Here is a 16,668-nt window from a genome sequence, read left to right as displayed (position 1 = left end):
TTTAATTTAGTTGCCTTATACATGAGTGTGCATGCGTGTCTTTTGAAAAAAAATTATTTTTTACACACGATATAAAAAAAAGTTAAATCGTTTATAAATTTGACGGTAACAGTTTGCGTAATTTATAAGATTATTTTGTATCAAATAAAGAAATTTCCCTAGTCTTACAAACAAGAAAATTATACGTATTATACAGGCTTAAATAAATGACCGTGTATTTCTTCATTTAAAATAATAATAGTTAATTATTATGTTTTGACGCAGCAATAATCACTGGTTAACATTGGTTATCAAGGTAATGAGGGAATCCTATCCATTGTGTTTAGCCTATTATTTATTTCAATAATATGACGTAATGCCCGGTTAGGTTAAAAAACATCAGTTCTATGAAATCATACCCTATATAAACAACGTTATTACATAAATTAATTTCTTCGAGCTGTATCAGCCAAATTATTTCATTTTTTTTTTATAACGTTTTGTTTAAATCCGTTTACAATCGTATTAGTCAACTCCGTTTTCACCACGACAATCGACTAATACACTGAGTGTATCTTTTCCTTTAAGTAATAGTTTTTCGATATTACAAGCATAACTTTAAAAAACAATTAAATCAAAAAAAAATATATATATATACATTAAAAAGAATAATCTGCAGCATATTCAGATTGTATTTAAATATCTGACTCGAATGGATCCTCATTTTGAACATTTTATTATTAAATCTACACTAAAAAACAAAAAAAATAATATTTTATTTTACTCAAAAATGGTCTACTTTTTGGAGTCGACACCAAATTAAAATTTAACTATCAAATACTAATAATCTTAGATTTGGCGTTGGTTTAAAAGAAGAGAAAATGTATTATTTATTAGATTAAGATTTAGATTAGATTAGATTAAGATTTTTAGAAAAAGTAGACAACACATTGTAGGACTTTCCCCTAAGGAAAAGTGGATTGTTTCTGATGCACACACAACTTAATTTTAAATTTTATCATTTTATTTAGATATAATATTTTTTCGTTTATTTAATGCAATGATTCTGACTAAAGCGCGCGCGCATACCGTATTTAATTCGTGCGGTTGTGGCAATACTAATGGCGACGGTCGGCACTAACTAAACTACTACTTTAGTTTCACAACTTAGAACAAATTCGCTTATTAGTCAGCAGACTGGTGTAACGCTAGGCTTAACGCACCAGGTACCGAATCAACGGGCGATCTAGTTCGAGACCCAGCCTAACCTGTGACGTCACAACATAACAGTAGTTTACAGCGTTTTTTGGAGTAGGAGTGCGATTTTGCAAAAATACTTTTTGCAAATCTTGTTATTTTTTAATTGTTAACAAATATGCCTAAGAAAAATATGGCCTTAATTAGACGAAATCTCGAGATACTGAGGGCGACCTTGCTCTATGCCTCATCCTTGACCTTTTAAGTTGAAAATCTATGGCGTCATATATAGAAGTAATCTGACCAAGTTTGGTCAAAATCGGTCCAGTAGTTCTGGAGATAAAAGGTGATCTAAAGGCCAACATAAAAGACATGTGCATACAAACATTAATATCCGGAAATTTCCATCCGGTTTTTGGATTTTTTTGGGTTCATAAGGTGTCAAAACGTCAAGATCCATTGAAAACAGCATGTGCCCAAATTGGACCGATTACAATACTTTCCCTTCTACAGGTATAACTCTGCTATAGCGCTATCTAGACGGGAAAGTAATAATAAAAATAAAAATTTTATTTTAGTTTTATTTAGAATAGTAATAGGCCTACAAGATACAATTAACCGTATGAAAAAACCCATTCGCAAGAAATACAAACGGCAAAAAAATCTGCTCTTTGTATAAATCAAAAAAAGAATGCTAATTATCAACATAAAGAAATTACTACAAGGTGTGGTATGTATGCCCTCTAGAATGTGCAGTATTAGCAGATTTCATTAGAAAAAGGTTTTTAATTGAACCCATTTTTTTCCACTCCTTGTTCTTCAATAAACGCATATATGAAATAAATTGTGATGTTTTCGCATGAAAATTGGAAGAAAATAAAATAAAAATAATAATACTTTAGGAAACTTTGGATAAAAAATAATACCTAATCCCGGATACCAAAGTCTTATCTGACACTGAGTAGCAGTCTCTACGTTGTTTCTATTCCTTTTATTAATTTTTATAAAAATAAAATTATACTGAGTGATCGTAAAATCGTGCAACCCAAATTTTTCTGCTTTGTAGGAATGATAGTTAAATTTGTAAAAGATATTTTAATTGGGTAATTTTTTGTGTGACAGAATAGTGTATGGTAGCACTGCTAGATCACGCTTCCGGGCTGGCATCAAGCAGCAGTTTAGTCCGAGCAGCAATATCTTTTGCGCAAGTACAACACGTCTTTATTGTTGTGAGTTGCTGCGATGGAAATCGTACGCGAAGTGTCAAGAAGATTTTTAAATGCTTTTCCTGTTGATAATGTGCCAAACAAATCCACTATATGTCCTTTATTTAATCGTCTTCGGGATACGGGTAGTGTGCATAACCGTAAGCGTACCAGTCGTCCAAGTGTTTTAATTGACGGCATTCTGGAGACGATAAATGAAACACTTCGTTCTCCAAAAAAGTCTCTTCGAAAACTTTCTAACCAGATTGGACTATCTTACGGAAGTATTCATGAGGCTACTAAAGTTCTGAGATTACATCCGCACTGGTTTAACGTAATTCATCGGCTCCAAGAACCAGATAAGGAGAAACGAATACAGAATTGTCGGTGGTTTGGAAGTTTCATTCGAAATGACATATCTGTTCTAGGCAAGGTTTTTCACGATGAGTCTTGGTTTCATCTTAGCGGATATGTTAAAAGTCAAAATTACAGAATATGATCCTCAGAGAACCCACATGTGTTCCATGAACAGCCATTACATTTGCAAAAAATTGGGGTGTGGTGTATCTCGTCGGACAACTGTCAGGCCTATCTTTTTTCGGAGACCATCACAGCTGAACGGTGTCAAGAAATAATCATGCAGTTTATAGCTTTGCTATATACTGATGAACGTGATTGTTGGCTACAACAAGACGAAGCAATTGCACACGGCGAACGGTAGTATGCAATTTCTTCGATGACCGGATGGCCTCCTCGTTCACCGGACCTAAGTCCTCCCGATTTTTATTTGTGAGGCTTTTTGAAACAACCCGCATACATCTGATGAACGAAATACTGAGGACTGTTTATCAGATATCACTGCTGCTACATTGAAAAAGATCGCATACAATGTATGAAAACAAGTTGATGCACGCATTGAAAATCATAATGAACATTTCCAGCACTTGTAAGTAATACATTTGTAAATGTTAATATTATTTTGTAAATTAATAAAACGACTTTCAAAAAAACAATTTGTTGTCATTTGGATTACGCGACTTTACGATCGCCCGTTAACCATACCCTGGTATTCCAGATAGTTATAGTCCAAAGTTAGATATAGCAGTATCTTTCATGCCATCTCTTTGCATACCTTTTTACATACGGGTTTCTCATCTTAGCGTTTCTTGCAAGTAGTTTTTGTTTTTATTAAGGGAGAGTTTTTTATAGGCAACTCTTATTTTAAATAAAAATGGAAGTAAAGAAATGTAAAAAAAATATTTGAAAAAAATTAAAATAAAATTTTCTTCTAAAAAATTACATCATCTGCTGCCAAAGATTAGGTACTAGACCTGTTTTGCCGAACGTAACCTCGGTCTTCCAGTCTTTCACCTTCTTCCTGGAATACAGTCTGATGCATGTTCAGGTAAACTACTACCTTCCATTCTCTGGGAATAACCAGCCAGATATCTCTGTGCTGTTTAATTGTTTCATTGACATCCATCACTGGGAGTTCATCCCTAATTCTGTAATTTCTGTATCTGTCCAACCTGTTATTCCCTTCACTCTTCTTAAAAATTTCATTTCAATTGTCTGGATATTTATTTTTCTTTTTTTGATATCATCCAGTTTCACTCCCATAAGGAAGAGTAGGCAATGCTAATGTTTTTTAAAACTTCATACTGGTATCGATACGAGATATATTTTTTCAAATTTCGTATAACTGTTCCACAAACTTGTTGAAATCTATGAGTCTTATTATCTACATTATTACTTTTTAATTAAGAAATATCACATCCTAAGTAAGTAAGTAAGATGTGTCACTTATTCCAAAATCTGTTTGTTCATGACTATTTTAGATCAAACAAGTTTATTGCTAAAAAAAGCCATGACTTTGGTTTTCATGGTGGAAACTTTACAGTTGTATTTTCCAGCTATCCTAGTAAATTTGAAATCAAGCAACTGGGGTTTGTCTTCTGATTCCCTAACATAACCAAATTATCAGCAAACAGGAGGGAATTTATAAAACAATTATTACTAACTTGCATACCCAAAGGTATGGCCTTGGCAGTGGACGAGGAAATTCCCAACAGTGAAGAAGGCAGAAGAACCTAGGCAAGCAAACTCTGAAACTAAAGCCTGCAAGTTTGAAGGCAGTGAGGTGGCAGTCCTACCATAAAGCTTTCCTGCAATCCTTTCACTCTATTTACAACTAAAACACACCAGGGAAAAGCAACCTAGAAATTGAAGGATATGGATTAAAAATAGGATGCTGCTAGTAGTTGAAGCTGTATTTAAAAACCAGTTAGTTCCTGTTAATTATTAAGGTTAAAAATAGAACTGGAAAATAATTATATATAAAACCAACTTTAAGTACCTAACTAAATCTGGATGTCTTAATAAATTACACAAAAACTTATTTACAAAATTTACTCTTCTCTTAAATAAAGGACTTCGTATAGTTTATTTATATTCACTAGTTTTGATGTTGGTTTTATTAAATATATATATTACTTATGTATTATTAATGTTGAAATTAATTTATCAACATAAGAATAAGTTCATCATTTCTCAGACAAGAACAATATTAAAAAAACACTGTTGAAAATTTATGTCAACATCAGTAATACTTATTTTCTAAAATTTATAAAATTATTTTCATAAATATAATGCTAATCGTAGCATTAAATAATTTATTAGATTTGTTACTAAAGTACTGTAATTAATTGTATTCTCATTTGAAGCTACATCCTGTCTGTCCAGTATAAAATTTTAAACAATGCATTTAACAGTTTTGTTTGAACATTCCTGGAACACTGTGTTGGATGAACTGAGGATTACTTTCTGAAACCTTCAACAGATCTCTTAACCTTAATTATATAAATTAAAATAAACTATATAAATCCATAATTATAAAAATAACCTTGAAATTTAGATAAAAATAAACATTATTTAAAGAACAAACTGAATATAATAATTATAATTATTTTCAAAAAATACATCATAAAACTTAATCAATTTTTATTATATCTTCAATGATTCTGAATTTTCAGCTGGAAAGCAACAAAATTCATTGACATAAATTTTAGAAATATTTTAACATTGCTTTAGTCATATAAAAATTGATAATTGGATTGATATTTCATTTGATTTTATACTGTTCTTCGTTACTTAATATTTTGTGCTAAACCTTTGATATTAACATATTTAACGGTACCTTTTATCTTCATATATGTTACACAGTACATGAATTCTAAATGTAACACAAGAGGTCAGCATTCTCCATGGATTGTAGCAGCATCAAATAAGTAAATAAACAATATATCTTTAGTTATCTGTTTTAAATATTCCAATATTTGTTTCCTCTACAATTCTTATCCTTTACATATCCCTCTATTATGAAATTAACTAAAACTGGATCTTATTATATAGTCTATCAACCTAAATTACCTCTACAAAGTTCTGCCTAAATTTCTTTTATTTTACTTGATCTATTAATTTCAACTTCATCCATCAACCTAACTTTCAAATTCCCCTTATTAATAACAGATATCAGACTATATTCTTTCCATGTCTGTTTTTCCTATTGTTTCATTATTTTACTACCATAAAATGCTACATTCCACACAAATATTTTCAAAAAGTTTCTTTTCTAATTAGATTTAAATTTGATACTGGCAGACTATCATTTGTAGCCAGCTTTGCTTTTGCCAGTCTGGTTTTGATGTCTAGCTTAGTTTTCTATCCTTTATTTTAGTACCTAAAAAACAAAATTCAAAACAAAACAATTCTGTAACTTCTTTTAGAACATATTATTAATTTTAAAACAGAAATTGCTCCATGGAATGGTAGATAAAATTAGCATTACAAGTAGAATGAAAAGCATGAAAGTAGAATGAATCCAGTAGAAGCATAGACTAGCATGGAAGTAGAACGAATCCATCTATTATAAAAAAAAAAAAAATAATAATTACAATTTATTTTACTTTAATGGAAACAAAATGTGAGGTGTTAAGACCATAAGGAAGAAGAAATGTAGAGTGGTTTGTGATCAGGAAAATTTTGAGCTGGGAGCAATCAAAGTGAAAAAGATAAAATTTGTTTTTAAAATTTTCTAAACATTAAATAGTAATTAAGTATACTTTTATATAATTTCAGTAAAACAGAGAAGCATGTATAATCTTTAAATTAAATTAATTGATCATTTTAAATAATATTTCTATAATTTTTACACTCTTGATCTAAAGTCAAATTCTGTTTTTACTGTAGATTAATAATATCGGATTGACAAATTCATATCAAACATAATAGAACTTTTAAATATTTATTTAAAAGTTATTTTTTTAAATATTGTTTACTACTAAGATTTATTATTATTCTACCTAACCATAACAGTTTACTAAATACATTATTGTCATTGAATATTATTTGTTGCTTATAAAATGTTTGCAAACAATCATTTTATAAGCAACAAATAAATTGTAGCAGTATTTTAGTATAAAATCTTTTATATAAGAATTTTCAAAGGATTATAGAAAAGAAATGAATTCTAAATGTAAAGGTCATGAGTTCAACTTTTCAGACAGTAATTTTTTTATGTAAAGTATAAATTCTGTATATAATCTGATTTATTTATTTAAAGTGATAAATGAAAAAGTTATTGCTGATATGCCAATTATTTATAATACTGTACACTAATAAGATTAATCAATTTGTCTTTGAAATAAATCAATTAACTAATAAAATAGATATCATGGAATAAACATATTGTCATTATCTCTTTTACTACATGACAATATGATAAAAAGAATAAATAAATATATCAGTTCTGATGATTATCAATAACAACTCTAGAGTCATTTTATTAAATTATAGATTCCTTGAAAATTTTTAATCGTTAGTTTTCTTCTTTTTTTCTGGTCACTTTTACCTTTACTAACTCAACATTTAATTTTTTTCCTAAATGCATTCTGAGCCAAAAGTAATCTCATCTTGTGAATAAGTTTTCTTTTTATATCTTTTTCATTATTAGGCAGTAGTTTCTATCACTGAAAAGTGAAAGCGTGCTTTTTAGTTAGAATTCTTAGAACTAAGTGTCATAGAAATTTCAACAGTATAATCAGTTTAACCACAGCTCATATTACTAATTCATTATTTATATTTTTATTTTGGTTTTAATTTCATTTATCTGTTTTTTTTAATTTTATTAACATAAATTTTAATCATTCTACATATTTTATTTTAATATTCACGTAATTAATTAACTTAAATAAGGAATTACATAAGCAATATTGGTATTATTCTGTCTGAAAAATCAGCCTTATTGTACTATCACTGCCATTTAGATAGTAATCAGTTATTTTTTGATGTGCTCCATTGTGCTGCACTACACATTTTCCTTTTAATTGTGATTGAAGAGTGGGTGTAAAAAATCAATTTTCAGAAGAGTGGAAGTAGAAGTATGGGAGGCACCTCAGGCTGGTGACTGTAGAGTTGAACAGGCATTTTTATACTTTGTATATAGTTTTAAAAAAAATGTTATGAGTGAACAGAAAATATTTCTTCTTAGTATTTAGCAACATAATTTTTCTCAAAAGATGTGAAGCAATAACCACCCAACCATGGTGGTACAACCATGATGTGTATAATTGGAATGCACCTTGCTAAGTCGGTTGCAACAGTTTGTTACATGGGTAATTAGAGTTCACTATGCTATAATGACTGCTCTTGAGAAAAACTGCATTTACAAATTTAAAAAAAATATTTTTTTACTAAGGATCAGCATTTCATTTTTTATGTTTTGATTATAATAGTATTCTAGTAATTTCATATAACAATATTTATCGTGAAATATATTTATATTAATATATTACAAATCCCCTATATATTTAGGGATGTTTTATAAAATTCACCTGAAAGATAAAATAAATTTAAAAGTGTTTAATATTATCTTAACCAGTACTTTAAAATAATCACTATGTTATATAACTTTTTAAAATATATTTTATTAAAAATGATTAAACAATTATAGTTTTTCTTTTGCACTCGTACCATTTCCGAAGGTATAAAACATCTATATCACTAATGAGTTTTACACTATTTCAGTCACCAGTATAGATAAAAAAATTATACATATATTTCTACGAGATGACACATGAATGAACGATACAAAAACAGAAACAGAAGAATAAGAAAATAAGCAAACATTATTAAATTTTCTTTTGTTGATTAAATCAAAGAAATAGTTTATTTCTGTTTTGCAGCTGAAGAATTGTCGTCATACATACCTCCAACGATAACAGAAAATTTTCAAGAAGATAGAAGGATATTATGTTATATACTACATTTGTTAAAATAAGGTAGTCAGTTATTCATAAAAATATATTCATTTCTACCGAACCAGACAACAGAAAAAATATTTTCATACAACTTAGCACAATACTTTGGTGTTCAAGAAAAACCCTTATTTTACTAGCATAATCATTTTTAATAAATTACTTTTAAAATATCTTTTCACTGATTGATTTTTTAATAAAATTTAAAAAAAATTATTTTAAAGAATCAGTATTACTCTGTTAATGATTTTTCAACTAAAATTAATTTTTTAGATATCTCAATTTTCTGCTTTTTCATTTACATTTATAAATAATATGTTCTTACTTGAATAATTATCATCAGAAACTTTTTAATTGTTATTTTTTATACTCATTCTATTTATAAAATATCTTCTTATATTTCATTTAGTTTTACTTCATTACTTATTATTTTGATGAATTAATAGACTTTTATTTATTTATTTTTAATTAAATGTATATTATTTTAGAATTGTCTAGAGCTAAAGTTAATTATTGTTGAATACAGATAAGAGTGTTTAAAACATTTGTAATTTTTTTTTTAATTTCTGCAGTCTTTAAAAATTAAAATTCTTTTTTCTATTTCATAATTGATTAGAATACCTCGACTCCGTATGACAGTTTGAATTTGTGCTGCAATGCCATCTTATACAAGCAGCCTTTCATGATTTGATAAATGTGATAAAATAACATTTATATACAATTTTTGTGATAAGTTCCAGATCAGACATTTTAATTAAAACAAAGCTTTTCAAATTGAAAAACAATTTATTACAATACTAAAATTATATTATGTTTATTACTTTTTATTGCTGTAACAAATCAGGTAGAAGAGATAAAGTGTTAACTGTAAAATTAATTTGATTGCATTTACTTAGTCAAGCAAACATCATAAAAAAAATATTACTCTATTAAATTCAATATATAGAGCATTCATTTTATTTTTTAAATAGATGTGAAGTTTTTCAACTTATATTGATAATAAAAATATAATGATTAATTTAATTAATCATTAGTTGATAAATGATGTAAACTAAGTGTACACATATGTGAAACAATCTTTAAATCAATTTTATTACATAACAACTTAAGAAAATTATAAAAGTTCTACCAGACTGAGCTAGCTTTCATTCTAAATCAAACTTTTTCAATCTGTCCCTGGTAGCACTGATTATTTTTGTAGATGAATATGTTTGTGTAAGTTATGTAGCACTGGAATTTGGATTAGGTTTAGAAAAGTCTTAGTTGTTAGTGATAAGTGAAATTTAATTATGTTTCTTCTTTTAGAATGTAGTTTTAATGGTTTTTTTATCTATGCTAATATATTCCTGAAACTCTAATAAGCTCTCACAATACCAACAGAGCACATCTTTGCACGATAATATAAAAAACACATATAGATACCGCTCACTCCAACACAGAATTCACTTCTGCAAACCACCTCATTCATACACAAACAGCAATAAGTTGCTGTGAAAGACTTGCAGCTCCGCAGAGCAAAGACTAGATACTTTCATAGCATTAGGTCCTACAACCGTAATTCCTGGCGTTCCTTTGTTCAGGAGCAAGGGAATAGAGACCCTTGGGCCTAAGCGCAGGAAAGATGTCCTCCTGTCAGCTTTGTCAACCCGCGAGGGTGTGGTAATTGATAAGGACCATGTCCTTAATATTTTGCTGAATGATTTGCTCCTGGATGACACTATGGTGGGTGAGGTTTCATACCACCGGTGTGTCAGGCGGAAAGTTGCAATTTTCGAGACCAACATACAATCTTCTGAGATCACTGAGGTGGAAGTGCGCCAGGTGATCTGTAGCATGGCACGGCACAAGCCCCCAGATATGATTGTATCACAGTGGAGTTCCTCGTCTGAGCGCTCTCAGTGGTCCTTATTTCTCTAACTAGAATATACCGTGATGGTGCGGTGCGGTAGCCGAAAATCGACAAACCAGGCTTAGGGGCCTCCATATCGCATGAGCCATAAACGGAATAGTGCGTCAGACGCGTTTCCGGGGTCGCGAGTGAAAAGTTTTCGCGAGTTATATAGTTTGAAGACGTCAAACACGGTAAGTCGCGCATAAAACAAAAACGCGGTCTAAATTTAAAAAAACTTACAGTAAAACAAAATATCCCAGCAATTGCGACTCCTCCGGAAAAGGGGACGCATTGCTCCCTCCTTATAGCTAGTGCCCCGTTGTGGCGTATTCCTGCTAGCCTATTAAAGAGTTAGCACCGAAAGGACTTCAGTGGACGGTCTGAAGGGGAATTACGTCGGGAGGACAGGCTTTATAAGCCTAGCCTTCCGCGGTCGGCCCATGAAATGGGTTCGATAACGCTGGTTTAACAACGGATTGGAATGCAATTAAATCCGTCTTAAATTCACTAAAATAATAATAGACAAAACTTGAAAAATTAGATCCGAGATTAAAAAAAAATAACCCTTTTAAAAACAAGCCCGATTAGAATGATCCAGCAGCAAGGGACTCTGTCCAGGTTCTGCGATAAAGTAGGGAGTAATAGACTCCTGCCAACTTTGCATTCCAACTAGAATATATAATAGGTTGCTCTTCGTCAGCCACTTTCCAGCGTGTTGGAAGCGTGGAGACTTGGTGTTCAAAGGTGGTGACAAAGATTCTACTGTTAGTTCTTCTTACCGTCCACTAATGCTCTTGCCCGTGATTGGTAAGGTTTTTAAGATGGGCCTATATTTACGTATTAATGTTAGAGAAGCCACTGGATCATTTGCTAATGTACAATCAATATGGTTTCCGACCAGGCAAGAACACTGATGATGCCATACTAAAGGTGATAGATATAGCTTCCTCCAGTCCATGTAAACATGTATTAGGGATTTTTCTGGACATATCCGGGGCATTAAACAACTTATGGTGGCCCTCAGCCCTGTTTCAGATGCAGAAGAGTAAGTGTACACGAAATGAAGTAGAAAGTGCTCTCAAGCTCTTTAAGCCGTAGGACCGTTTCCCTGCGTGATGGCGGCTCAGAGGTTCGTAAGATCTTAACTAAAGGATGCCCTCGGGGCAGTGTTCTGAGTTCCCTTCTTTGGATCATAGAATTCGATTCGATGTTGCATTTAAGGTTGTCATGTGGTTGTCGTGTCATCGCTTATGCTGACGACGCGCTGCTACTGATTGAAGGGGAGTCGCGTAACGAGGTAGAGTTCCGAATTGCTCGTGATTGTGAGACACTCCGACAGTGGAGCCTTCAACAAAAAATGATTTTCAGCCCAGAGAAAACCACAATGACGTTGCTTAAGGGCCGATTGACTGCTTCCCGACAAATCCGGTTTCGGATGACTAGTCTCCTCATTTTGTACGTTTCGACTCAAAAATGCCTGGGTGTTATAGTTGAGAATTTTCGGTTCAAGGAACATCTACAGTATGTAGCAAAAATGATGCTTTTTGTGGAATCCATTCATCCCGATTGGGAGTTGAAATACCGTACCATGCGTATCCTTCACAAAGGTGTCAGCGAAGCTATTATGCTGTATGCTGTGCCTGTCTGGGCTCACCGTATGGCTTTTAGGTATTGCGCGGACATTTTGCTGCGGGCCCGGCGACTCCTCTTGCTAGCTGTTTTAGACGGTTACAGAACAGTCTCGCGGGAGGCAGTCTGTGTTATAACCGGAGTCAAACCAATAGATATCTTGGCTAATGAGCGTAAGGATCGCTTTATTTCTAAGTTAAATAACCTATTGACGTCAGAACGAAAGCAGGAGATTGAAGACCGGGGCCTTGCGTCTTGGTAGGTCAGCTGGGGCGAATTCCCCACAGGTCGATATACGCATGGTATATTTCCTATAGTGTCTGATTTAGGTGCGATTGGATGGATCTCCCCAATAGGTATATCACAGTTTCTTTCCGGGCATGGTGCCTTTCGGACGAGTTTGGCTAGGTTTTGTTTGGTGGATTCGAGTCAATGCCCGGATTTTGGGACTGATGATACAGTGGACCACGTCCTCTACGTCTGTCCCCGATACGAGGTCGAACGTACACGAGCTATTAGGGAACTTGAGAGAATACATTCTTCCTTTCTGGATCTCCGTATTAACTGGATGATCCGTGAGGAGTGGAGTATAGTGGCTAGTTTTCTTCGCGTCCTTGGGGTGTGTAGGTCTGTAGAGGGAGTTTAATCAAGGTACTCGTCGTGGTAGGATCCCGGGCGGTTAAGGTTTCGGCTTAGGCATTAGACTGGTTGGAGATAGGCCCATTGGCATCATGCCACGGTTATATTGGTATTGTTTGTAATTCGCTTTGGGGCTTCCACTGGTGGGGGTGGCCGCGCCGCCGGGGTATGTTAACCCGTGCGACCGGGGGCGTGGCCTCCTTCCGCCGGTGGCGGTCGTGAACGTGACTTGGTAATACCACGCGAGACATCATGATGTGACCGGGTGGGGGTTGCGGGGTTTGTCCCTGCTACTGCGCGGACCGGAATGAGGTTGCGTTCCCCTTGTTAGGTGACCTAGACTGGTTGACTTAATTGGGTGTAGGTCTGAATTTCTATATTGCATAAAACATAACGTTAATTGGTATGAGTGTAGCACTGATTTAACTTTAAACTCGTTCGTTCTCTGAGGCATTCACAGTCACATCAGTTGTCAAATCTTTACTAGGCGCCGGGTTCGTGCTTCCGCGGTTTCGTTCAGTTAGTTTGAGGGAATAATGTTAGGTTGGATGTGAACATATCCATTTGAGGCCTACGTGAAGGCAAAATTTGATTTGTATTTTACTGTCAATGTCTGCAAATGTCTGCCAAGGCATTTACATCGTGGCATTCCGATCAAAGCCTGGCTGATGACTGTGAGATGTAATCAGTTAGAGGGTCTAAAGATGACCTCCAGTAAAGCCCCTCAGGGCTTGGAACGGAGGGGGTGGTGTGGCAACTGGTAACGTCAGAAGGTGGGTGTCTTCCCTTTATGGGGTTGGGCTAGATTAAGGTCTATTTCATATATAATTATATTAATTTCTAAAGGGTAATTTTAAGAACATTAAAAACAATTTATTTTGAAAGTTGATGAATTTTTATTTCTATAAATTATCTTTTTATCATTTATTTGTAAATTACTACTCCATTTATTCATTAACCCATTCAACCATCAGTCTTTGTTAACTGTCACAGCTGAGGAAATAACCTTTCATGTGAAACTGCTTATCCTCTACCACAATGCCACATTATTTGAGTTACAGCGCACAAGACACATTACTCTCTCTGTACTAGTCACACTGTAGCTTTACAAAAACTCATATCTTTTTAAAAACTGAACAAACGCATAATTTTTGGATTATATTATAATTTTAACTCAATTTCACACTTAGGTAAAATGTTAGAAAAAAAATTAAATATGGGTTAATAATTTCCTAATAATTATTTTTTCTCATTGTGTTCAGCAAATATGAACATTTTTGTATTTTTATAGAAACAAATAGAACCATCTATGTAGTACACTTGTTCATTTGGTTTTTTATTTATTTTTTATTGATAGAGCTACTAAATGTACTGCCATTATAAAACAATGCAATTGTTTTAAATTCTCTTCTGTGTTATTTTACCAAATTATTAGTATATGTATATTACAGTGCATTATTTTAAAATTGTTTACTAGTATATAAATGCAAAGGTTTGTGGCACATTTACCACATTTACCATAGCATCACGTGTGAACTAACTGATTACTTTCAAATTTTCAGGATATATTCATGTTATCCCAGGGAGGGAAACATAAAGTTGTGAATTTTTCCTTTTGGATGACAATCTAATGACATTTTTGATTTTGTTTTTAGTGTAAAAATAATAGACGATGAATTTTATAATATATCAGATTTTCAGTTCTCTACGATGACCCCTTCCCAAGATATAAGGTATTCTAGGGTAATGGAAAGGGGAACCAAAAGGAATATGTTTCCTTTCCTTCTGATGGATAATAGAAGTTCAACTGTATACTGTGACTGTTATGTATTAGTTTACAATATTTATTAGTTCATATCTTGAATGAAAAAGTAAGTCTTTTTGTTCAAAATAAGCTAATCTGCTATATGATGAAAACCTTTCATGATTTAATCATGAAAATGTTTGAGTTATATTAAAGACTCAGTGAAAAGTTAAAATGTTACTTATAATAAAAAAAAATCACATATAATAATATTTAACAAACAAAATGTTAAATTTAATCCATTGTGGAAAAGTAGATGATATGCTGTTAATGTGTAACTGAATTAGAAGAAGAAAACTGGATTTATGATTGTATTTTTTTAAATTTATATGAAAATGAATCAATTGCTTATTTATTTTTAAAAATTTTTATTGATCTAGAGATTTCATAGCGGTGAAGATAAAACAAAAATCAAAAGTAAAGGTGTTACTTCATCTGGTTGACTACGCATTAAAGAGACAATTCCATTATAAGATAACATATTAACATAAACAAAAGTAAATAACAAAACTTGACTTGTTTCTTTAGACATTTTAATTAATGAACATATATTTGCAAATTCAAACTTCTATGTTCACAAATATAAAAAAATAGTAAAAATTTTAGTTTAAACTAACAGAATGTAAATTGAACTATAATATAAATAAGTACATTTGAAATTGTTGTCTACCAAATTAAAATAATAATTTATTATATATATTGTATGATTGTGCCAGATTAAACAAAATATTTTGGCAAAAGAAATATGTTAGTCAATAAAATTATTTTCAACATTTCTACATTTAGCACAATAGATAAATGTGTTATGTGATATATAAAAAAATTAATTTAAAAGATTTTTTAGGGTTTCATAATTAAATGGATAAAAGTTTTTATATTATATGAGAAAATGAAAGCTTAACAATTTTTGAGGTGTCGAAACAATTTATAAAATTACAGATTCCAGTACGGTTTACCTATCCAAGTAATTATTTATAAATATTTAATTTATCTAAAAGAGCAACAAAAAATATCAAACAATATATTCAAAATTTCAAGGTTCATTTTATACAAACTCATTCAAAGAAATTTCAGTCCTTATCGAGTCATAGGGTCAACAGTGTATAAGGTGTACCCTCAGCAAGATCTATTTTTGGACTCCCAAAAATATAAATATGCATGCGCATCCACTTGTAACACAGCATATTCTTACAGTAAGTATTCGTATCTGGTTCTGTCCACTTATCTGTTCTGTGTGCATTTAACGTAAAAAAAATTTTGAATTAAGTTCCCTTGGCCTTCAGACACCTTTAGTCTACAGACCTTCCTGCAATATAGGGTCTGTAGAAATTTAACTTATACCTCTGATATCATATAATAAATTAAACTCTAGATTGTCTGACAAGATTTCTTCATGTAAAAAAATCATTAAAACTGATAAAAGTTTTATTTACATCTAAAAAAAAGATTTATTAAAAATAAACTAATTACGTCAATAAAATTTAGTTTACAGAGGACAAAGCAATGATATGAAATAGAAGTATATCATCAATAAATATTGATGACAATAAATGTAATAAGTTTATTTTAATTCAGTGGAATGACATAATTAAATCCTTCTTTCAAATATATTTTCTACACTTTAATTATTTATTCAAATAAGTATTCCAAAATTGGACTGTCAGTCCAGTTAATTGCTATTAAGAATTTGCTAGTGATTGTCAGCTTAATCAATGTCCACTTTTAAGGTAAATAAAGAGAAGTTGAAATTTTTTTAAAAATTGTTAAAAATTCTGTGGCAACAAAATTAATTTTTTCTATTAAATAAAAATACCATAAAGTAAATAATAAATCAATGCTTTTTCCTTGTTTTACTTTTCTTAAATAAATTTTAAAAAGTTTTTCTTTTGAATCTGTTAAAAAGTTAAGATAAAATTTAATTTCATCTAAAAGAAATTTCAGAGATTTGAACCCGTACAAGCTAATTAGGAGATCATCATGCTGATCTAACCATTAACCATATCATCTTTT

General features: G+C 31.5%; 1 protein-coding gene across 1 annotated transcript in view; it reads left to right on the top strand.

Moving 5' to 3' along the window:
- Nucleotides 1-16,668, top strand: part of PpV (Protein phosphatase V) — a 41,480-nt gene that overhangs the window by 8,740 nt on the left and 16,072 nt on the right. The window lies entirely within an intron of this gene.

The sequence above is a fragment of the Lycorma delicatula genome, chromosome 7 (assembly GCF_047948215.1).
Source record: "Lycorma delicatula isolate Av1 chromosome 7, ASM4794821v1, whole genome shotgun sequence".
Taxonomy (NCBI): Eukaryota; Metazoa; Arthropoda; class Insecta; order Hemiptera; family Fulgoridae; genus Lycorma; species Lycorma delicatula.
This window is presented reverse-complemented; position numbering and strand designations above follow the sequence as displayed.